This window comes from Pseudophryne corroboree, chromosome 1 (assembly GCF_028390025.1).
Source record: "Pseudophryne corroboree isolate aPseCor3 chromosome 1, aPseCor3.hap2, whole genome shotgun sequence".
Taxonomy (NCBI): Eukaryota; Metazoa; Chordata; class Amphibia; order Anura; family Myobatrachidae; genus Pseudophryne; species Pseudophryne corroboree.
Genome location: NC_086444.1, coordinates 749589009 through 749613348, shown reverse-complemented (window position 1 = coordinate 749613348; position 24340 = coordinate 749589009). Strand labels below are relative to the sequence as shown.

At 46.0% G+C, this 24340-nt stretch overlaps 1 long non-coding RNA gene across 1 annotated transcript in view; it reads left to right on the top strand.

Moving 5' to 3' along the window:
• Positions 1 to 20468, top strand: part of LOC134942936 (uncharacterized) — a 189497-nt gene extending 169029 nt beyond the window's left edge. Inside the window, exon 5 of the long non-coding RNA XR_010181423.1 lies at positions 19650 to 20468. This is a non-coding gene — a long non-coding RNA (uncharacterized LOC134942936). The remainder of the gene's footprint in view (positions 1 to 19649) is intronic.
• Positions 20469 to 24340: the final 3872 nt, after the last annotated feature.

Genomic DNA, 24340 nt, shown 5'->3' with positions numbered 1-24340 from the left:
ACTGTATATAAAGACACATGGAAATATAGTGTACTGATACCCATTAACTGCTGATATAAGATCAAATGGTGTCAATTGGGGAGAACAGATATCATTGTGGACGATATTCCTCTAACATTGGCCCATCCAAGAATGTCTATACCTAATCTCTAGAAATCTATGGATCAATATAACAAAATCTCTGAAAATAAGATGAATTATTTAAAATTAGACATGTGCCGGTTCTGATTGCTGGAATCCAAAAACACCCGAACATGGAGGATACGTGTTGAACCGAGGCATGACTCCGTTCTTTCCAGCAAGTTCAGGTCTCATTGCAGCAAAACGCAATTTTCCTGGAAATGTTGTCTTTCCGGGTTTTGGATTGCATATAAATCCCTCACAATTCTACTTCCTGATTCCTATCTCTTTCTGAAGCAGCTCCCCCATTGTGGGCAGGGCTGAAAGTAAAAAAAATAGAATAAAGGGTTAATTTATAATGAAAAAAGTGCCCCACCCCCAAACAATAACAAGCCCTGGACCTCTGAGCCTCGTCTGATATTGTATAATAGGTGGAGAAAACAGAGTAGGTTCCCCCCGATTTCAAGTATCCAGCACCATGCTGAACCACCTGGGGCACTGACACTGTAACAGGGGGACACACAGCATGGAGTCCCATCCCCCCCCCCTGCCATAAGGACAACCAGACCCAAACTGGTCAGCCTGTGGCTGGAAATCCTCGAAAAGTGTGGACCCCAAATATAAAATAGGGTCCCCCCTCCTGAGGATCAACCAGTCCTGATAGTCTATTCCCACTGGTGCGGTGGATGCGGGGATAATAGTAATAAAAGAGTTAATATTGTTCTTTATAGGCAAACTACAGGCACCTGTTAAGAATGTATTAAAATAAAGACAGGAGTCGCACACCGAAGATTTTATACATTTATTGTAAAACAAAAAAAAACATATACAATAATTACATACTTACAAAATCCATGGGTGGCTTCCTCTTCGGGCTAGTTTATTAAATTGCCATCCTTTCTGCCACTGATGTGCCACTATGTTTAATAGATATTCTTTTAAACTGCCATGTGCTTGTGCTGCTGTTCTGTTGATTAGTTTAATTATTCATTCATTATTAATAGTGATGAGCGGGTTCGGTTTCCGAGAAACCGAACCCACCCGAGCTTTACCTTTTTTTACACGGGTCCGAGCAGACTCGGATCCTCCCGCCTTGCTCGGCCAACCCGAGCGCGCCCGAACGTCATCATCCTGCTGTCGGATTCTCGCGAGATTCGGATTCTATAAGCAGCCGCGCGTCGCCGCCATTTTCACACGTGCATTGAGATTAATAGGGAGAGGACGTGGCTGGCGTCCTCTCCGTTTATACGAGACACTACAGTTGATCTGATTGCTTTGCTTTGCTTGTTTATTTTACTATTGTGGGGAGGATTGGGGAGCAGCTGTTAGGAGGAGTACAGTGCAGAGTTTTGCTGATAGTGACCACCAGTTTTTTATCCGTTCTCTTCTCTGCCTGAAAAAAACGCTCCATACCATATCTGTGCTCAGTGTGCTGCATGATATATCTGTGCTAAGTGCTCACACTGCTTAATTGTGGGGACTGGGGAGCAGCTATAGCAGGAGTACAGTGCAGAGTTTTGCTGACAGTGACCACCAGTATACGTTTGTCTGCCTGAAAAACACTCCTGTGGCTTTTTTTTTAATACTAGTAGTTTAGCAGTTTGCTGACAGTGTCCACCAGGTCCATTATACTGTATATAGCAGTACGGTAGGCCACTGCTGTACCTACCTCTGTGTCGTCACTCGTCATCCATAAAGTATACTATCCATCCATCTACATTGTATACCTGTGGTGGCTTTTTTTTTTTATACTAGTAGTTTAGCAGTCTGCTGACAGTGTCCACCAGGTCCATTATACTGTATATAGCAGTACGGTAGGCCACTGCTGTACCTACCTCTGTGTCGTCACTCGTCATCCATAAAGTATACTATCCATCCATCTACATTGTATACCTGTGGTGGCTTTTTTTTTATACTAGTAGTTTAGCAGTCTGCTGACAGTGTCCACCAGGTCCATTATACTGTATATAGCAGTACGGTAGGCCACTGCTGTACCTACCTCTGTGTCGTCACTCGTCATCCATAAAGTATACTATCCATCCATCTACATTGTATAGCTGTGGTGGCTTTTTTTTTTATACTAGTAGTTTAGCAGTCTGCTGACAGTGTCCACCAGGTCCATTATACTGTATATAGCAGTACGGTAGGCCACTGCTGTACCTACCTCTGTGTCGTCACTCGTCATCCATAAAGAATACTATCCATCCATCTACATTGTATACCTGTGGTGGCTTTTTTTTTTATACTAGTAGTTTAGCAGTCTGCTGACAGTGTCCACCAGGTCCATTATACTGTATTTAGCAGTACAGTAGGCCACTGCTGTACCTACCTCTGTGTCGTCACTCGTCATCCATAAAGTATACTATCCATCCATCTACATTGTATACCTGTGGTGGCTTCTTTTTTTTTTATACTAGTAGTTTAGCAGTCTGCTGACAGTGTCCACCAGGTCCATTATACTGTATATAGCAGTACGGTAGGCCACTGCTGTACCTACCGCTGTGTCGTCACTCGTCATCCATAAAGTATACTATCCATCCATCTACATTGTATACCTGTGGTGCCTTTTAGTTGTGCACATTAAAATATGGAGAACAAAAATGTGGAGGTTAAAAAAATAGGGAAAGATCAAGATCCACTTCCACCTCGTGCTGAAGCTGCTGCCACTAGTCATGGCCGAGACGATGAAATGCCATCAACGTCGTCTGCCAAGGCCGATGCCCAATGTCATAGTACAGAGCATGTAAAATCCAAAACACAAAAGATCAGTAAAATGCCTCAAAAATCAAAATTAAAAGCGTCTGAGGAGAAGCGTAAACTTGCCAATATGCCATTTACGACACGGAGTGGCAAGGAACGGCTGAGGCCCTGGCCTATGTTCATGGCTAGTGGTTCAGCTTCACATGAGGATGGAAGCACTCATCCTCTCGCTAGAAAAAAGAAAAGACTTTAGCTGGCAAAAGCACAGCAAAGAACTGTGCGTTCTTCGAAATCACAAATCCCCAAGGAGAGTCCAATTGTGTCGGTTGCGATGCCTGACCTTCCCAACACTGAACGGGAAGAGCTTGCGCCTTCTACCATTTGCACGCCCCCTGCAAGTGCTGGAAGGAGCACCCGCAGTCCAGTTCCCGATAGTCAAATTGAAGATGTCACTGTTGAAGTACACCAGGATGAGGACATGGGTGTTGCTGGCGCTGGGGAGGAAATTGACAAGGAGGATTCTGATGGTGAGGTGGTTTGTTTAAGTCAGGCACCCGGGGAGACACCTGTTGTCCGTGGGAGGAATATGGCCCTTGACATGCCTGGTCAAAATACAAAAAAAATCAGCTCTTCGGTGTGGAATTATTTCAACACAAATGCGGACAACAGGTGTCAAGCCGTGTGTTGCCTTTGTCAAGCTGTAATAAGTAGGGGTAAGGACGTTAACCACCTCGGAACATCCTCCCTTATACGTCACCTGCAGCGCATTCATCATAAGTCAGTGACAAGTTCAAAAACTTTGGGTGACAGCGGAAGCAGTCCACTGACCACTAAATCCCTTCCTCTTGTAACCAAGCTCCTGCAAACCACACCACCAACTCCCTCAGTGTCAATTTCCACCTTACACAGGAAAGCCAATAGTCCTGCAGGCCATGTCACTGGCAAGTCGGACGAGTCCTCTCCTGCCTGGGATTCCTCCGATGCATCCTTGAGTGTAACGCCTACTGCTGCTGGCGCTGCTGTTGTTGCTGCTGGGAGTCAATCGTCATCCCAGAGGGGAAGTCAGAAGACCACTTGTACTACTTCCAGTAAGCAATTGACTGTCCAACAGTCCTTTGCGAGGAAGATGAAATATCACAGCAGTCATCCTGCTGCAAAGCGGATAACTGAGGCCATGGCAGCCTGGGCGGTGAGAAACGTGGTTCCGGTATCCATCGTTCATTCAGAGCCAACTAGAGACTTGATTGAGGTACTGTGTCCCCGGTACCAAATACCATCTAGGTTCCATTTCTCTAGGCAGGCGATACCGAAAATGTACACAGACCTCAGAAAAAGACTCACCAGTGTCCTAAAAAATGCAGTTGTACCCAATGTCCACTTAACCACGGACATGTGGACAAGTGGAGCAGAGCAGACTCAGGAATATATGACTGTGACAGCCCACTGGGAAGATGTATTGCCTCCCGAAGCAAGAACAGCAGCGGCGGCACCAGTAGCAGCATCTCGCAAACGCCAACTCGTTCCTAGGCAGGCTACGCTTTGTATCACCGCTTTCCAGAATACGCACACAGCTGAAAACCTCTTACGGCAACTGAGGAAGATCATCGCAGAATGGCTTACCCCAATTGGACTCTCCTGGGGATTTGTGACATCGGACAATGCCAGCAATATTGTGCGTGCATTACATCTGGGCAAATTCCAGCACGTCCCATGTTTTGCACATACCTTGAATTTGGTGGTGCAGAATTATTTAAAAAACGACAGGGGCGTGCAAGAGATGCTGTCGGTGGCCCGAAGAATTGCGGGCCACTTTCGGCGTTCAGGCACCGCGTACAGAAGACTGGAGCACCACCAAAAATACCTGAACCTGCCATCATCTGAAGCAAGAGGTGGTAACAAGGTGGAATTCAACCCTCTATATGCTTCAGAGGATGGAGGAGCAGCAAAAGGCCATTCAAGCCTATACATCTGGCCATGATATAGGCAAAGGAGGTGGAATGCACATGTCTCAAGCGCAGTGGAGAATGATTTCAACATTGTGCAAGGTTCTGCAACCCTTTGAACTTGCCACACGTGAAGTCAGTTCAGACACTGCCAGCCTGAGTCAGGTCATTCCCCTCATCAGGCTTTTGCAGAAGAAGCTGGAGACATTGAAGGAGGAGCTAAAACAGAGCGATTCCGCTAGGCATGTGGTACTTGTGGATGGAGCCCTTCATTCGCTTAACCAGGATTCACGGGTGGTCAATCTGTTGAAATCAGAGCACTACATTTTGGCCACCGTGCTCGATCCTAGATTTAAAACCTACGTTGTATCTCTCTTTCCGGCAGACACAAGTCTGCAGGGGTTCAAAGACCTGCTGGTGAGAAAATTGTCAAGTCAAGCGGAACGTGACCCGTCATCAGCTCCTCCTTCACATTCTCCCGCAACTGGGGGTGCGAGGAAAAGGCTAAGAATTCCGAGCCCACCCGCTGGCGGTGATGCAGGGCAGTCTGGAGCGAGTGCTGACATCTGGTCCGGACTGAAGGACCTGCCAACGATTACTGACATGTCGTCTACTGTCACTGCATATGATTCTCTCACCATTGAAAGAACGGTGGAGGATTATATGAGTGACCGCATCCAAGTAGGCACGTCAAGACAGTCCGTACGTATACTGGCAGGAAAAAGAGGCAATTTGGAGGCCCTTGCAGAAACTGGCTTTATTCTACCTAAGTTGCCCTCCCTCCAGTGTGTACTCCGAAAGAGTGTTTAGTGCAGCCGCTCACCTTGTCAGCAATCTGCGTACGAGGTTACTTCCAGAAAATGTGGAGAAGATGATGTTCCTTAAAATGAATTATAATCAATTCCTCCGTGGAGACATTCACCAGCAGCAATTGCCTCCAGAAAGTACACGGGGACCTGAGATGGTGGATTCCAGTGGGGACAAATTAATAATCTGTGAGGAGGGGGATGTACACAGTGAAAGGGGTGATGAATCGGACGATGATGATGAGGTGGACATCTTGCCTCTGTAGAGCCAGTTTGTGCAAGGAGAGATTGATTGCTTCTTTTTTGGTGGGGGCCCAAACCAACCAGTCATTTCAGTCATAGTCGTGTGGCAGACCCTGTCGCTGAAATGATGGGTTCGTTAAAGTGTGCATGTCCTGTTTATACAACATAAGAGTGGGTGGGAGGGCCCAAGGACATTTCCATCTTGCACCTCTTTTTTATTTCATTTTTCTTTGCATCATGTGCTGTTTGGGGAGTATTTTTTTGAAGGGCCATCCTGCCTGACACTGCAGTGTCACTCCTAGATGGGCCAGGTGTTTGTGTCGGCCACTTGGGTCGCTGAGCTTAGTCACACAGCTACCTCATTGCGCCTCTTTTTTTCTTTGCATCATGTGCTGTTTGGGGACTATTTTTTTCAAGTGCCATCCTGTCTGACACTGCAGTGCCACTCCTAGATGGGCCAGGTGTTTGTGTCGGCCACTAGGGTCGCTTAGCTTAGTAACACAGCTACCTCATTGCGCCTCTTTTTTTCTTTGCATCATGTGCTGTTTGGGGACTATTTTTTTCAAGTGCCATCCTGTCTGACACTGCAGTGCCACTCCTAGATGGGCCAGGTGTTTGTGTCGGCCACTTGGGTCGCTGAGCTTAGTCACACAGCTACCTCATTGCGCCTCTTTTTTTCTTTGCATCATGTGCTGTTTGGGGACTATTTTTTTGAAGTGCCATCCTGTCTGACACTGCAGTGCCACTCCTAGATGGACCAGGTGTTTGTGTCGGCCACTTGGGTCGCTGAGGTTAGTCACACAGCTACCTCATTGCGCCTCTTTTTTTCTTTGCATCATGTGCTGTTTGGGGACTATTTTTTTCAAGTGCCATCCTGTCTGACACTGCAGTGCCACTCCTAGATGGGCCAGGTGTTTGTGTCGGCCACTAGGGTCGCTTAGCTTAGTCACACAGCTACCTCATTGCGCCTCTTTTTTTCTTTGCATCATGTGCTGTTTGGGGACTATTTTTTTGAAGTGCCATCCTGCCTGACACTGCAGTGCCACTCCTAGATGGGCCAGGTGTTTGTGTCGGCCACTTGTGTCGCTTAGCTTAGCCATCCAGCGACCTCGGTGCAAATTTTAGGACTAAAAATAATATTGTGAGGTGTTCAGAATAGACTGAAAATGAGTGGAAATTATGGTTATTGAGGTTAATAATACTATGGGATCAAAATGACCCCCAAATTCTATGATTTAAGCTGCTTTTTAGTGTTATTTGAAAAAAACACCCGAATCCAAAACACACCCGAATCCGACAAAAAATTTCCGGTGAGGTTTTGCCAAAACGCGTCCGAACCCAAAACACGGCTGCGGAACCGAACCCAAAACCAAAACACAAAACCCGAAAAATTTCCGGTGCACATCACTAATTATTAATATCATGTATTAGCCTGTTGCTCTACTGTTGCTATGGCTTGAATCGCTTGTATTGGCCTGAGGCCTGATTTGCTGGGTGGAGAAGTGTGTTGGTATTGGTAACATATTATATATACATTTTTTACTGGGCTTTAATTATAGGCTATAAGGTCTTGATTAATGAAAAAACATCCTATGGGGTCATATACAATAGTTTATTAAAGCGCCATCCTGTCTACCTCTGCTGTGCCATAATGTTTTATAGATGTGCTATATTCTTTTAAGCTGGCATGTGTTTGTATTGCTGTTCTGTTGCTTAGTTTAGCCAGTCAGCTCACTGCAGCCTTTGAGCAATATTTTTAAAAACAATGGGCCTAATTCAGATCTGATCGCTGCTGTGCAAAATCGCACAGCGGCTGATTATCGAACGACTGCGCATGTGTATGGATAGCAATGCGCAGGCGCAAGGCCAAACTATGAAAAAATCCTGCATCTTTTTTGATCGCTCTGCGTACGCAGGTTGATTTACAGGAAGCGAACATATGGAGTTGGTATCTGGCCGTTTTTCTGGGAGTGTCGCAGGCGTTCCCAAGCGTTTTCGGTGAGGGTATGTGACATCAGCTCTGGCCTGTTTCTTTTGCACTGTGTGAGTAAGTTCTGGGCTGCGCACAGACTGCACAGACTGGAAAAAACATAAGATGGTGAGTGAGTTGCGAACGGATTTGCCGCTTACCGGCGTTTGCAAAGCTTTTTGCACAGCGTACGCAGACTTGCATGGCACGGATTTTCACTCTGGATGGGCGGCGACTATCTGATCGCGAACCTCTGCAAATTCGTAGAGGTGCAATCAGGTCTGAATTAACCCAATTTGTGCACTGCGGGATGGACAAAATTGTCTGGAAATGAATGTTATTAAAGTTAATAATACTGTAGGAATCAGGTCCAATTTATATTATTTTAGCTGTTTTTCAATCAAATAAAATTCAGATCCAGAGCTAAAAACCACACCCACCTCCCCTAGCATGCCACGACTTTACATCATATTGGTAGCTCATAGGGCCTTAGCGGGTCATTCCGCGTTGATCGCTCGCTAGCTGTTTTTAGCAGCTGTGCGAACACACAGTTGCCACCCACGGCGGAGTGTATTTCAGCTTTGCAAGTGTGCGATCGCATGTGCAGCTGAGCTGTGCAAAAACATTTTGTGCAGTTTCTGAGTAGCTCTGAACTTACTCAGCCCTTGTGATCACTTCAGCCTGTCCGGTCCAGGAATTGACGTCAGACACCCGCTCTGCAAACGCTTGGACACGCCTGCGTTTTTCCAAACACTCCCAGAAAATGGTCAGTTAACACCCAGAAACACCTTCTTCCTGTCAATCTCCTTGCGTTCGGCTGCGCGAATGGATTCTTCGTACAATCCATCGCCCAGCAACGATCCATTTTGTAGCCGTACGACGTGCCTGCGCATTTCGGGGGCATACGCATGCGCAGTTTTGACCTGATTGCAGCGCAGCGAAAAAACCTAGCGTGTGATCAGGTCGGAATGACCCCCTTAGGCGGCAGCCTTTACCACCTTATGCATAATGTGTGTCCTGCCTTATACTACACTGCAGATACAGCTGCTCCCTGCACCGTAACAGCTTCCACAGTTCTCTGGATCTCTGTCTGTGCTGCAACCTCTGCAATAACTTGTGGTAAACCTCACAGCATCATACTGCCCTGTAGAGGCGTCACTCACCTCATTAACACCCGGTGCGAGGGCGGAAAAAAGGGGCGGGGCCCACCAGGGGATTCCCCTGTGCTCCTGTGGGCCAGTCCAACCCTGAACAACGGACGCACCATTCAAACTTGCACCAGCCCCATGCTAGGTGGAGAATCTCCTCCAGAGTATGGCCTCTAATGTAAGCAATTACGCCAGTTGTGCAATACACGCCTATAAGTGCACATCCCAGGAAAGTCCAGTACATTTACAATATATTCCTGAGATCTGGGGCTACATTTTATGTTTTGGTGAGCTTGCATTCGATTTTGCATTTGGAGATTTACTAAAGGTAAAATCAAATTAAAATATAAAATTGAATATAAAACTAAATCCCACTCAAAATCGATTATTGTCAAAACATTGGTACTTTTATAAACAAACATAGGATCCACTGATTTACTAAAGTGCGACTTGAAAATCAAATCCAAAATTTAACTACAAATTCCCAAAATAATACACGAATAACAGACAGACGATTTGAGCTTCTAGATAACATTCTATTCCCTAAGCCTTCATTATGATGATTAGAAGAGTAGAGATGATGGATGCTATGCCGATATTTTTGCAATTATGAGCATGCGCCAAAGTCTAATAGCGATAACACTTGCAGCTTTCCTTCATGAAAGTGATTGACAGATAATCAGGCAGCGTTTGTGGCCGTTGATGGGGAGTGGTGGCAAAAGTGCAGACGTGTCGTGGTCGTTTTTGGGGCGTGTCTGGTTCACCTGCAAATCCGTACTCAAGCAGCATGCATAGGCATCTCTGTTCAGGATGCCATGCTGCGCATCCATTGGTTTAATCGAGCTGATGATTACCGCGGGGCATCTCTGTACTTTTCAGGGCTGCTGGGTTTTTTAAATAATTTTGCTCATCCTCAACATGTACAATCACAGCTGCAATTTCTATGGCGTCTGTCAATGAATCAGGCCAGATAATAATACTGTAACGGCTCTATGAAACAGGTCTAAATGACATGATTTTAGATGTTTTTATCAATTTTAAAAGAATTCAAGAAACACTTCAGGATCTGCGCACATCTGTAATAAAATGATCCCAAACATGTGGTTCTCTCTGGCTGTAGCAATTATGGGCCTCATTCAGAGAAGGACACAGTGCAGCTCCTGCGTCTTTAGATTCCCTGCCCCCAAACAGTGACAGGCTGTGGCGTAGGGTGCACTGTGTGTGACGATGCAGGATCCATTCTGCACATGCACAGAACAGGTCCCGCACATGTGCAGGTGCCCCACCATCGGAGATGTACACAAACCAGAAATAGAGAAACCACAGCAACTTCTTGCATGTGACATATTTGAGCCAATATGGATAAATTAGGACTTTTTTCGATTTTGCATTCGATTATATAGGTGATTTCATAAGTGATTTGGAATGGATATCCTAAACTGAACACAAATTCACTAGTCAAATTCGAACAACATCGAATTTGATTTTGAAATCTAATACAAAATCGAATATTAGTAAATGTGGGATTTGGTGAGTGAAAAAGAAGTTTGAATTGATTTGATTTCAGTCAATTTAAACTAGAGATGAGCGGGTTCGGTTTCTCTGAATCCGAACCCGCCAGAACTTCATGTTTTTTTTCACGGGTCCGAGCGACTCGGATCTTCCCGCCTTGCTCGGTTAACCCGAGCGCGCCCGAACGTCATCATGACGCTGTCGGATTCTCGCGAGGCTCGGATTCTATCGCGAGACTCGGATTCTATATAAGGAGCCGCGCGTCGCCGCCATTTTCACACGTGCATTGAGATTGATAGGGAGAGGACGTGGCTGGCGTCCTCTCCATTTAGATTATAAGAGACTGAGAGAGATTTACTGGAGCTGACTAGGAGGAGTACTGTTACTGTAGAAGTGTAGAGACTGAGTGGAGAGAGTTTACTAGTGAGGACAGTGCAGTTTACTTTATAATCCGTTCTCTGCCTGAAAAAAGCGATACACAGCACACAGTGACTCAGTCACATACCATATCTGTGTGCACTGCTCAGGCTCAGGCCAGTGTGCTGCATCATCTATTATCTATATATAATATTATATATATCTGTCTGACTGCTCAGCTCACACAGCTTATAATTGTGGGGGAGACTGGGGAGCACTACTGCAGTGCCAGTTATAGGTTATAGCAGGAGCCAGGAGTACATAATATATTATATAGTGAGTGACCACCAGACACACAGTGCAGTTTATTTAATATATCCGTTCTCTGCCTGAAAAAAGCGATACACACAGTGACTCAGTCAGTCACATACCATATCTGTGTGCACTGCTCAGGCTCAGGCCAGTGTGCTGCATCATCTATTATCTATATATAATATTATATATATCTGTCTGACTGCTCAGCTCACACAGCTTATAATTGTGGGGGAGACTGGGGAGCACTACTGCAGTGCCAGTTATAGGTTATAGCAGGAGCCAGGAGTACATAATATATTATATAGTGAGTGACCACCAGACACACAGTGCAGTTTATTTAATATATCCGTTCTCTGCCTGAAAAAAGCGATACACACAGTGACTCAGTCAGTCACATACCATATCTGTGTGCACTGCTCAGGCTCAGGCCAGTGTGCTGCATCATCTATTATCTATATATAATATTATATATATCTGTCTGACTGCTCAGCTCACACAGCTTATAATTGTGGGGGAGACTGGGGAGCACTACTGCAGTGCCAGTTATAGGTTATAGCAGGAGCCAGGAGTACATAATATATTATATAGTGAGTGACCACCAGACACACAGTGCAGTTTATTTAATATATCCGTTCTCTGCCTGAAAAAAGCGATACACACAGTGACTCAGTCAGTCACATACCATATCTGTGTGCACTGCTCAGGCTCAGGCCAGTGTGCTGCATCATCTATTATCTATATATAATATTATATATATCTGTCTGACTGCTCAGCTCACACAGCTTATAATTGTGGGGGAGACTGGGGAGCACTACTGCAGTGCCAGTTATAGGTTATAGCAGGAGCCAGGAGTACATAATATATTATATAGTGAGTGACCACCAGACACACAGTGCAGTTTATTTAATATATCCGTTCTCTGCCTGAAAAAAGCGATACACACAGTGACTCAGTCAGTCACATACCATATCTGTGTGCACTGCTCAGGCTCAGGCCAGTGTGCTGCATCATCTATATATATTATATATCTGTCTGACTGCTCAGCTCACACAGCTTATAATTGTGGGGGAGACTGGGGAGCACTACTGCAGTGCCAGTTATAGGTTATAGCAGGAGCCAGGAGTACATAATATATTATATAGTGAGTGACCACCAGACACACAGTGCAGTTTATTTAATATATCCGTTCTCTGCCTGAAAAAAGCGATACACACAGTGACTCAGTCAGTCACATACCATATCTGTGTGCACTGCTCAGGCTCAGGCCAGTGTGCTGCATCATCTATTATCTATATATAATATTATATATATCTGTCTGACTGCTCAGCTCACACAGCTTATAATTGTGGGGGAGACTGGGGAGCACTACTGCAGTGCCAGTTATAGGTTATAGCAGGAGCCAGGAGTACATATTATATTAAAATTAAACAGTGCACACTTTTGCTGCAGGAGTGCCACTGCCAGTGTGACTGACCAGTGACCTGACCACACTGACCACCAGTATAGTTAGTAGTATACTATATTGTGATTGCCTGAAAAAGTTAAACACTCGTCGTGTGACTTCACTTGTGTGGTGTTTTTTTTTTTATTCTATAAAAAACTCATTCTGCTGACAGACAGTGTCCAGCAGGTCCGTCATTATATAATATATATACCTGTCCGGCTGCAGTAGTGATATATATATATTTTTTATATCATTATTTATCATCCAGTCGCAGCAGACACAGTACGGTAGTTCACGGCTGTAGCTACCTCTGTGTCGGCACTCGGCAGTCCATCCATAATTGTATACCACCTACCCGTGGTTTTTTTTTCTTTCTTCTTTATACATACATACTACTACATCTCTTTATCAACCAGTCTATATTAGCAGCAGACACAGTACAGTACGGTAGTTCACGGCTGTGGCTACCTCTGTGTCGGCACTCGGCAGTCCGTCCATAATTGTATACCACCTACCCGTGGTTTTTTTTTCTTTCTTCTTCATACATACATACTACGACATCTCTTTATCAACCAGTCTATATTAGCAGCAGACACAGTACGGTAGTTCACGGCTGTAGCTACCTCTGTGTCGGCACTCGGCAGTCCGTCCATAATTGTATACTAGTATCCATCCATCTCCATTGTTTACCTGAGGTGCCTTTTAGTTGTGCCTATTAAAATATGGAGAACAAAAATGTTGAGGTTCCAAAATTAGGGAAAGATCAAGATCCACTTCCACCTCGTGCTGAAGCTGCTGCCACTAGTCATGGCCGAGACGATGAAATGCCAGCAACGTCGTCTGCCAAGGCCGATGCCCAATGTCATAGTACAGAGCATGTCAAATCCAAAACACCAAATATCAGTAAAAAAAGGACTCCAAAACCTAAAATAAAATTGTCGGAGGAGAAGCGTAAACTTGCCAATATGCCATTTACCACACGGAGTGGCAAGGAACGGCTGAGGCCCTGGCCTATGTTCATGGCTAGTGGTTCAGCTTCACATGAGGATGGAGCAACTCAGCCTCTCGCTAGAAAAATGAAAAGACTCAAGCTGGCAAAAGCAGTAGCACCGCAAAGAACTGTGCGTTCTTCGAAATCCCAAATCCACAAGGAGAGTCCAATTGTGTCGGTTGCGATGCCTGACCTTCCCAACACTGGACGTGAAGAGCATGCGCCTTCCACCATTTGCACGCCCCCTGCAAGTGCTGGAAGGAGCACCCGCAGTCCAGTTCCTGATAGTCAGATTGAAGATGTCAGTGTTGAAGTACACCAGGATGAGGAGGATATGGGTGTTGCTGGCGCTGGGGAGGAAATTGACCAGGAGGATTCTGATGGTGAGGTGGTTTGTTTAAGTCAGGCACCCGGGGAGACACCTGTTGTCCGTGGGAGGAATATGGCCGTTGACATGCCTGGTGAAAATACCAAAAAAATCAGCTCTTCGGTGTGGAACTATTTCAACAGAAATGCGGACAACAGGTGTCAAGCCGTGTGTTCCCTTTGTCAAGCTGTAATAAGTAGGGGTAAGGACGTTAACCACCTCGGAACATCCTCCCTTATACGTCACCTGCAGCGCATTCATAATAAATCAGTGACAAGTTCAAAAACTTTGGGTGACAGCGGAAGCAGTCCACTGACCAGTAAATCCCTTCCTCTTGTAACCAAGCTCACGCAAACCACCCCACCAACTCCCTCAGTGTCAATTTCCTCCTTCCCCAGGAATGCCAATAGTCCTGCAGGCAATGTCACTGGCAATTCTGACGAGTCCTCTCCTGCCTGGCATTCCTCCGATGCATCCTTGCGTGTAACGCCTACTGCTGCTGGCGCTGCTGTTGTTGCTGCTGGGAGTCGATGGTCATCCCAGAGGGGAAGTCGTAAGCCCACTTGTACTACTTCCAGTAAGCAATTGACTGTTCAACAGTCCTTTGCGAGGAAGATGAAATATCACAGCAGTCATCCTGCTGCAAAGCGGATAACTGAGGCCTTGACAACTATGTTGGTGTTAGACGTGCGTCCGGTATCCGCCGTTAGTTCACAGGGAACTAGACAATTTATTGAGGCAGTGTGCCCCCGTTACCAAATACCATCTAGGTTCCACTTCTCTAGGCAGGCGATACCGAGAATGTACACGGACGTCAGAAAAAGACTCACCAGTGTCCTAAAAAATGCAGTTGTACCCAATGTCCACTTAACCACGGACATGTGGACAAGTGGAGCAGGGCAGGGTCAGGACTATATGACTGTGACAGCCCACTGGGTAGATGTATGGACTCCCGCCGCAAGAACAGCAGCGGCGGCACCAGTAGCAGCATCTCGCAAACGCCAACTCTTTCCTAGGCAGGCTACGCTTTGTATCACCGCTTTCCAGAATACGCACACAGCTGAAAACCTCTTACGGCAACTGAGGAAGATCATCGCGGAATGGCTTACCCCAATTGGACTCTCCTGTGGATTTGTGGCATCGGACAACGCCAGCAATATTGTGTGTGCATTAAATATGGGCAAATTCCAGCACGTCCCATGTTTTGCACATACCTTGAATTTGGTGGTGCAGAATTATTTAAAAAACGACAGGGGCGTGCAAGAGATGCTGTCGGTGGCCAGAAAAATTGCGGGACACTTTCGGCGTACAGGCACCACGTACAGAAGACTGGAGCACCACCAAAAACTACTGAACCTGCCCTGCCATCATCTGAAGCAAGAAGTGGTAACGAGGTGGAATTCAACCCTCTATATGCTTCAGAGGTTGGAGGAGCAGCAAAAGGCCATTCAAGCCTATACAATTGAGCACGATATAGGAGGTGGAATGCACCTGTCTCAAGTGCAGTGGAGAATGATTTCAACGTTGTGCAAGGTTCTGATGCCCTTTGAACTTGCCACACGTGAAGTCAGTTCAGACACTGCCAGCCTGAGTCAGGTCATTCCCCTCATCAGGCTTTTGCAGAAGAAGCTGGAGGCATTGAAGAAGGAGCTAAAAGGGAGCGATTCCGCTAGGCATGTGGGACTTGTGGATGCAGCCCTTAATTCGCTTAACAAGGATTCACGGGTGGTCAATCTGTTGAAATCAGAGCACTACATTTTGGCCACCGTGCTCGATCCTAGATTTAAAGCCTACCTTGGATCTCTCTTTCCGGCAGACACAAGTCTGCTGGGGTGCAAAGACCTGCTGGTGACAAAATTGTCAAGTCAAGCGGAACGCGACCTGTCAACATCTCCTCCTTCACATTCTCCCGCAACTGGGGGTGCGAGGAAAAGGCTCAGAATTCCGAGCCCACCCGCTGGCGGTGATGCAGGGCAGTCTGGAGCGACTGCTGATGCTGACATCTGGTCCGGACTGAAGGACCTGACAACGATTACGGACATGTCGTCTACTGTCACTGCATATGATTCTCTCAACATTGATAGAATGGTGGAGGATTATATGAGTGACCGCATCCAAGTAGGCACGTCACACAGTCCGTACTTATACTGGCAGGAAAAAGAGGCAATTTGGAGGCCCTTGCACAAACTGGCTTTATTCTACCTAAGTTGCCCTCCCACAAGTGTGTACTCCGAAAGAGTGTTTAGTGCCGCCGCTCACCTTGTCAGCAATCGGCGTACGAGGTTACATCCAGAAAATGTGGAGAAGATGATGTTCATTAAAATGAATTATAATCAATTCCTCCGCGGAGACATTGACCAGCAGCAATTGCCTCCACAAAGTACACAGGGAGCTGAGATGGTGGATTCCAGTGGGGACGAATTGATAATCTGTGAGGAGGGGGATGTACACGGTGATATATCGGAGGGTGAAGATGAGGTGGACATCTTGCCTCTGTAGAGCCAGTTTGTGCAAGGAGTGATTAATTGCTTCTTTTTTGGGGGGGTCCAAACCAACCCGTCATATCAGTCACAGTCGTGTGGCAGACCCTGTCACTGAAATGATGGGTTGGTTAAAGTGTGCATGTCCTGTTTTGTTTATACAACATAAGGGTGGGTGGGAGGGCCCAAGGACAATTCCATCTTGCACCTCTTTTTTCTTTTCTTTTTCTTTGCATCATGTGCTGATTGGGGAGGGTTTTTTGGAAGGGACATCCTGCGTGACACTGCAGTGCCACTCCTAGATGGGCCCGGTGTTTGTGTCGGCCACTAGGGTCGCTAATCTTACTCACACAGTCAGCTACCTCATTGCGCCTCTTTTTTTCTTTGCGTCATGTGCTGTTTGGGGAGGGTTTTTTGGAAGGGACATCCTGCGTGACACTGCAGTGCCACTCCTAGATGGGCCCGGTGTTTGTGTCGGCCACTAGGGTCGCTTATCTTACTCACACAGCGACCTCGGTGCAAATTTTAGGACTAAAAATAATATTGTGAGGTGTGAGGTATTCAGAATAGACTGAAAATGAGTGTAAATTATGGTTTTTGAGGTTAATAATACTTTGGGATCAAAATGACCCCCAAATTCTATGATTTAAGCTGTTTTTTAGTGTTTTTTGAAAAAAACACCCGAATCCAAAACACACCCGAATCCGACAAAAAAAATCCGGTGAGGTTTTGCCAAAACGCGTTCGAACCCAAAACACGGCCGCGGAACCGAACCCAAAACCAAAACACAAAACCCGAAAAATTTCAGGCGCTCATCTCTAATTTAAACTGAACATAAAATCGAATCCAAAAGTGAACATTAGTTAATATACCCACGACAAAATGCTTTGGGCCACCCCCCCCCCCCTTCCTCATCCCATCCAAGTCCACCCCCTCACCCCTGGAGAGGATCTGGTGAGGGGTACCTGCTCAGGGCCAGAGAAATGGATACCTAGCAACAGTTCCGTAACTAGATATTTTAGCACCGTGTGCAAGAAACAGCATCGGAGCCCCACCCCTGCATGCAAAACAGGGGCAGTGCGTGCCGTAGGCTCGCGCAAAAATACATAGGGGCGTGGCTTCACAGGGAAGGGGTGTGGCCACAAAATAAAACCAATTCATAAAACGGTGCACAGTAGTCTCCATTATTCAAATTACGCCCCACAGTAGCACCACTACACCAGGTAGAGACCCTTTTACACCTTACGGCGGACAGATTCCCCTTTTTACACATTACGGCAGACAGCGTCCCCCTTTTTACACATTACGGCAGACAGCGTCCCCCTTTTTACACATTACGGCAGACAGCATCCCCCTTTTTACACATTACGGCAGACAGCATCCCCCTTTTTACACATAACGGCAGACAGCATCCCCCTTTTTACACATAACGGCAGACAGCGTCCCCTTTTTACACATAACTGCAGACAGCGTGCCCTTGTTACACATAACGGCAGACAGCGTGCCTTTTTACCGGGTTCACTACAATATGCCGGCAGTCGGGCTCCCGGCGACCAGCATACCGGCGCCGGGAGCCCGACCGCCGGCTTACCGACAGTGTGGCGAGCGCAAATGAGCCCCTTGTGGGCTCGCTGCGCTCGCCACGCTACGGGCACGGTGGCGCGCTACACTATTTTGTTCTCCCTCCAGGGGGGTCGTGGACGCCCACGAGGGAGAATAAGTGTCGGTATGCCGGCTGTCGGGATCCCGGCGCCGGTATACTGTGCGCCGGGATCCCATCAGTCGCCATACTGAAGACCACCCCTTTTTACCCATTACGGCAGACAGCATCCCCCTTTTTACACATAACGGCAGACAGCGTGCCCTTGTTACACATAACGGCAGACAGCGTGCCCTTGTTACACATAACGGCAGACAGCATGCCTTTTTACACATTACGGCAGACAGCGCCCCCCTTTTTACACATTACGGCAGACAGCATTACCGGGAGGAGGCCGGGATGTCCCAGCAGGCTCAGCATGGCCACACCTCCTCCTAGTAATGCATCTGAGAGTTGGGTAGGACAGGAGGACACGGGGCAGCATGCTGCGGTGCCAGAGTTTTGAATCAGATTCTCCGCAGTGATCTGGGGGGGTAAGAGCTCCCTGCGTGGGCTGGGGTGGATAATCGTGGGGGGAGCGCCAAAATTTATTTTTATATATAACCCCCCCCCCCCAGCCACAACACGCGCCCCCTGTAAATAATCGATCGTATATTGAGGTGTCATGAAATAACCAACGTTTCAGGGCCCATGTGACAAGCTCTAGGACAAATAGGCAGATTTGAGCATAATGAACATCTGTGCACATGTGCATATTCTGGGTGTATAACTGAACTATACCATAATGCACAGACTTATTTTAACCCCCCCCCCCCCACACACACACACAAAAGTTAGCAACCACAGTGTACACTGCTGCCTTGATGGATTAATTCACCTACTTTTATGGCTCTTATTGGCAGGGCTAGGAAGCCCGTTGAATCTTCTCTCCAGCACTAGGGATCCTGCCTGGAGTGATGACATCCCCTCCCCACAGGCCCGCGAATCGCGGGTAAAATGCCGCGAGTGGGCGGAGCTACGATCGTAACCCGCGATCAGAAAAAAATCTTTTAAGTTAATCGGGGGGTTTCTGGGTACGCGTGCGCCAGTGAGAGGGACAGCAGCAGCACCTCAACCTATAACAAAGCGCTGCTGCGCTCCCTCCCCCACCTCCCTCCTCCTCCTTTCCCCCGTGTCCGCTGCCTGCGCTGCTTTCCTCTCCTGTACAGGCGGCTGTGTGCTGCGGGCAGCGGTTGCCCGCAGCACACAGCGGCATGTAATGAGTCAGTTTGACTCATTACATGCTTTGGGCCCCTGGACAGTGGCGGGCCCCAGTGCAACGCACTGGTTGCACTGGCGGTAGTTCCGCCTCTGCCCCATGTGTCTCAAACACTACTGCTCCTCTGTGCATACATACCGTAGGACGTATGCACTGTGAAACTTTTTAGCTTCTCAGACACATGTGCAGTTGAAACATTTCAACCATTTGTGTGAATATGTGTGTGGGTTAGAACTGGGCCCTAAGAGTTAGGAGTAAATCCAGCTAAAGGCTGTATATTAACACCTGGACAAATGTAAACGTAATTCAAGAGATGCAAATAAATTATTTTTTTCTAACACTCCCCCACTCTTCTCTTCTCCCTACTTCTGTTTCTCCCCTTTTTTTTCTCCCCAGTACAACTAGAAATCTCTTTTGGGTCATCATCTGATACATCATCATTGCCTATATCCGGACCAGAACTGGACATTAATTGGTGCAGAAAAATCGTGGTGATTAAAGTCTTCGAAATCCATCAGCTTATCACCTCCAGGAGGAGGACACCGTAATCTAATGAGGAACCCGCAATTGGACATTTGAATTACATCAAAGATATCCAAGGGACTTCACCTCTAACGGGTTTGGTAAAGTTGGTTGGTCAGACTGCGCAGTCAGTCTATTTCCATCTAATTCACCCATCTGCATATCCAGTTTATTCTATAGGAACGGACTTTACACTACAGGCAATTAATTTTGAGACCCTCATTATTTTAATTCATTTGTTTTATGAGCTTGGTATATTTGTTCTTAATTACGGCCTAAATTGCCATTATATTAAATGTGAAGTTTTTATCACTCAATCCTTCATGTGTTACTATTATATTAGCGCTGCTACTGTTCGTTTTTCTTTCTTTGTTATTTGTTGGGTGTGACTACCCCATTAGGTGTAGCAGCAGCATTAGAGGTGCAGCACCGTTAGCGCCCGATCTTTTACCTGTTGGTAAAATCTATTCATACAACTTCAGAATTGTCTGCTTGATGGATTGGTATCTACCTGTATGCTTTGATGTAAAATTTCAATAAAAAAAATCTAAAAAAAATAAAATGCTACACTTCTGTCCATATTCAGTAAGTATTGCAAATTCTGCTAAGTAGCAGAATTTGCAATCCTTGTGTTAGCATGCTGGGGGGCGCCCATCGCAGGGCAAGGCCGACCAACATGCAGCCCCCCCCCCCCCTCCGATCAAGCAGAAATTGCGATCGCACCGCAATTCCTGCATGATCGCAGAATTAGGGTAGCCTCCTGCCGGCGCAGCATGGCTTTGCCGGCAGGAGGCCCTCTGCCATCTTTCTGATTGCGGCCGCTGCATGTGATGTCATGCAGCTGCCGCGATCATGCCCACGCCCCCATTTTAATAACACCGCCCCTGTTTCCTCGACTCCGCCCCCGCAACGCTCCGTCTCTGCCTAGGAAACGGAGCATTGCCGCCCAGCGAACGCCTCTGCCTGATTGACAGGCAGTGATGTTCGCAGTTTCTGAGGATGCCCGCAGAAAATGCGTCATTTTAGTAATTTCAGGCCCTTTGTCATCTAAGTACCTTTATAAAATAATATTAACCACTGTATTGTACATTTGGGGACATCAACACATTTTTCAGGTAATTATAAGCACCTTTGCGCACTTTGGACATAAGTAGCACAAAAATGAAGACGATAATTCAAAATTATCAACAAAAAAAACAGGCCATATGGACAAAGCCTAAAACACATTAGTGTATACTGATAATTTATTATGACATTCAAGATTTCAGGATAAATTGCCACTTTTCAAAGCCACCGCGTATATACTGTAGCTGTTTTGGCTGCAAAAATACTATATACCAGTGCTTCTAAAACTGTTTGAGGTGCCTCGTAACACTTAGAGGGGTGCCTTGGATTGGTGGTCCAGGATGAATTCAAATTATTTATGGTCAATGTAACAGGCAAAAACAGTGCCGGTAGCTGCCAATCATGTAATATGTAGACAAACAGAAGCAAATCCTGCCCCTCACCACATAAGTCAACCGAAGGATGGCATATAACACAATTTACTTAATTTAATATTTCTCTCTAAATTTCTGAATAAGATACTTTTGGCCAAGGGGTGCAATGAGTAAATTTCTGATACTCTAGGGCACCGTGATTCCAAAAAGTTTGGGAACCACTGGTATATACAATAGTATTATTGTCCCTTTAAAACCAGCAGATGAAATCCTCAAAGACTTGACAGCTTTGAAAAGAGCAGCACAGTAATACCCCTTTCACACCGCACAAATAACCCGGTATCGACCCGGCATATTGCCGGGTCGACATGGGTCAGCGTGCGGTGTGAAAGCGCCATAGCCGAATTTAATCCTGGGTCGCCCGACCCGGCAATTCAACCTGGGAATAAAGCAGTGTTATTCCCGGGTTGAATACCGGGTCAATGGCAGCGTAAATGGCCTCCCGGGTCGATGCGACCCAGGACCCGTTCACTACAACAGGGAGAGACGACGCTGAGATGATTTCATCTCCCAGTGCCGCCTCCGCCCCCGCTGCCGGCTCCCACCCGCCCACTATGGCAACCCGCCCGGCATATTGCCGGGTCGGGGAAGCCATCTGCAGCGTCCAATGCCGGATCCCACCCGGAAAGGACCCGTTTCCAATTCCCGGGTGGGATCCGGCATTGGAGGTGTGAAAGGGGTATTAATTTACACCTACTATTTTATCTTTGTATTACTGTATAAGTACATTATCATTTCCACCACTAGATGGCACTATGTAGCAGCATGTTTTATTCTCCATTCTATGAATATGACTGAAATGTGTTGTGTACTGTATTCCCCACAAGGTAGTTAATAAAAAAAAATCTATAATAAAAAATAAACACAGGCATTTTAATAAAAACAAAATGTTTATTCAAATATTTGAATATGTTCTACAAAAATATGTTACATTGTTAATACAACGAATAATATTGGCAAGTGATAGCTTGAAAACATGTTTAAATATTTAGTTCATATTTTATAATAATGCATATAGGTTTTTATTATTTATTAAATACACAGTTAGGCATAGAGAGCATATAGAAAACTATACAAATGCAAACAAACAACAAGAGCTCAATAGAGAAGAGGGCAATATACAGTATGACCACAAGTATTTCTTAACTGCTCTAGAATATTTATCTAGAACATGGTCCATTTATATCTAGGTTATTTATTTTGGCCATTTAGAAGCGAATTCCTAGTTTGTTATCTATATAAAATGCAATACTGATTGTCACTTTACTCTAAAAAAATGTTGAGTTTCATAATAAGTTGTATTAAAATGCTTTTTTTTATGTTTCAAGAAAAAAGGACTTTCCATAGAGGTATATATTAAAAAGATAGTTTCTTCTTCATCATCGTAAACATCATCATGATATTAGTCAAGAAACAATGACTAAATGTTGTGTCTACACATACTCTGTAATTATCAAGGCAATTGATATTAATACTATAATGTATTAACATGTAAATTCTTAATGTCATATGAATTTTCATAGCCTAGGTTTACTGTCAGTTATCATTCATGAATATTTTAAATGCTTCAAAGTGGTTTTAGAAAAGCCAGTTAATCATTTGCAATGCAGGAGTTTACAGTATATCTGATTGTGAACTTAATAATTCCCACCTATAACCAGTGTTGGACTGGGGCATGTAGGGCCCACTGGGGAAATGCGGTTGTAGGGGCCCATGTTAGGGGTGTGGCCAGTCTGCAGAGGGGGTGTGGCCTGCCACCTCATTGGTTTAACTAACCATTAGAGAGTGCAACGTCTGGGCCCCTTCATAAATATATACAGTAAATTCAGCTGCTGCATGCCTGATAATGTACAATTCACTGTAGAAAATACACCATAGTCCAGTATAAGGTAACATATGTCTAATGTAGAAGTCAAGTGCACAGTGTTGAACCTGATCCTTAGAGCAGAAGGTGGGCCCCCAGGCAGTAGGGCCCACCGGTGGTTTCCCCTGTACCCCTGTGGGCCAGTCCAAGCCTGCCTATAACGCATATAATATTTTTGCCTAATCTACAGCTGTGTCCTCATACATCTAGTATGTATAAGCCAAACAACCCGAGAGCCCAGAGCGGCTGAGATGCTCCAAGAGGTGTAGCGTACCATCTTATACTCATTCGCTTGCATATGCAGTAAAACACCACTAAAAATGTAATAGAGATGCTGGGCTGTGACCTTAACCACACACACAATGTCACAGATGAAGCACCACAGAACTTGGTGTGAGAAAAAGCCATACATAGATTCAGATCAGTGCTATCTAACAAAGTAGTTTTGTTGCTCTCAGTTTTATTTGTAAAATAAGATGTACATTTTGGGTGAGAAATATGCTTGACCTGGGGAACTGGGAGGGGCTCTTTGGCATGACTGAAGCCACAGGGTATGAGCACATATCTGTACCTGTAATAACAGAACAGGACACTTTGCACAAGTACACTAATTTTTAAGCAATTGTGTATACACTGTCTGGCCACTTTATTAGGAATAGTGTTCACGCTAGGCTGTTTTAGCAGGGTGCCGCGCCCTGCCAGATTTTTAAAGGGCAAAGCGCTCCCTGACACTTTAGTGCCGCCCTGCTAAAACAGCCTGCCAGTGCCATGCTGCCAGTGTATGAATAGATGCACTGCGCATGTGCTCGGCATCTGTTCACATTAAGGTGAGAGCTTGGGGTAAGCCCACACTCCTCCATTAGTGACAAGGACAGGTTGGCATGCCCCCCATTGGTGACGCGGACGAAACATCACGCCCCCATTGGGGATGTGGAGGGGGCCGAACCGCCCCCATTAGTGACGCAGGTAGGGGCCATGCCTTCCCCCAGCTCGCCACATCCCCTTCGGCGCACGCACACAACATACTGCCCCTGCACCTCTGTGCCCTGACCACATCCCAGCGAGAACACTGGCTTCTTCAATGTAAATGACTGCATCATGTGTACAGATAAAAACAGGGCCGTAACTAGAGGTGAGGAAGTAGTACCATCTTCCAGGGCACACGGCCCTGGGAGCAGCAACATCTGTCTAGCAGGATGTCT